We start from the raw sequence: 559 nt of genomic DNA, 5'->3' as shown, positions 1-559 counted from the left end.
GGGATTATATGGCGTTTCCCCCACAAACTCCATTCCTTCGGCCCCGGCTCTGGCCAGGCAGCGGGGGACATGGGGAGGGGACAGGGACAAGCGGATGGAGCTGGGAGGTGACCTGCTCCTGAAGGCACACCGAGATTTGCTCGGCACGGGCTCCACACATGCCTGCGAGCAGCTGTTTGAGACCAGAATTGTTCCTTTTTCTGCAGGAATCTTTGGGGTTTAAAAGAGTTTCCAAATTCAGGGGGATGCAAAGAGATCGAGGCAAAAAATCCCGGCTTTGCCATTTCAGTTCTAAGGAAAAGGACTGAACCCACCACGGGAAAATGCTGTTTCTTTTTGAAACGTGGCATCAGTTTGTTACTCCTGGTTGGAAAGAGAAAAAAAAAAAATCATTGGCATTTTCTTCCATATTTTTCTATTACTCAGATTTATACAGTGCTCCAGCTTCTTGGTGCGAGAGGGAAGTGTTAGAGGCAGTGCCGGGGAAGCCAGCAAGGCAGTGCGTTTTGAAGCAGCTGCCAGGGCATAGGATTACCAAGAAAATTTAAAATATGAAACC

This window comes from Phaethon lepturus, unplaced genomic scaffold, assembly GCF_000687285.1.
Source record: "Phaethon lepturus isolate BGI_N335 unplaced genomic scaffold, ASM68728v1 scaffold33886, whole genome shotgun sequence".
NCBI classification, from domain to species: Eukaryota; Metazoa; Chordata; class Aves; order Phaethontiformes; family Phaethontidae; genus Phaethon; species Phaethon lepturus.
The sequence above is the reverse complement of the archived record's forward strand: the minus strand, read 5'-3'. Positions refer to the sequence as shown.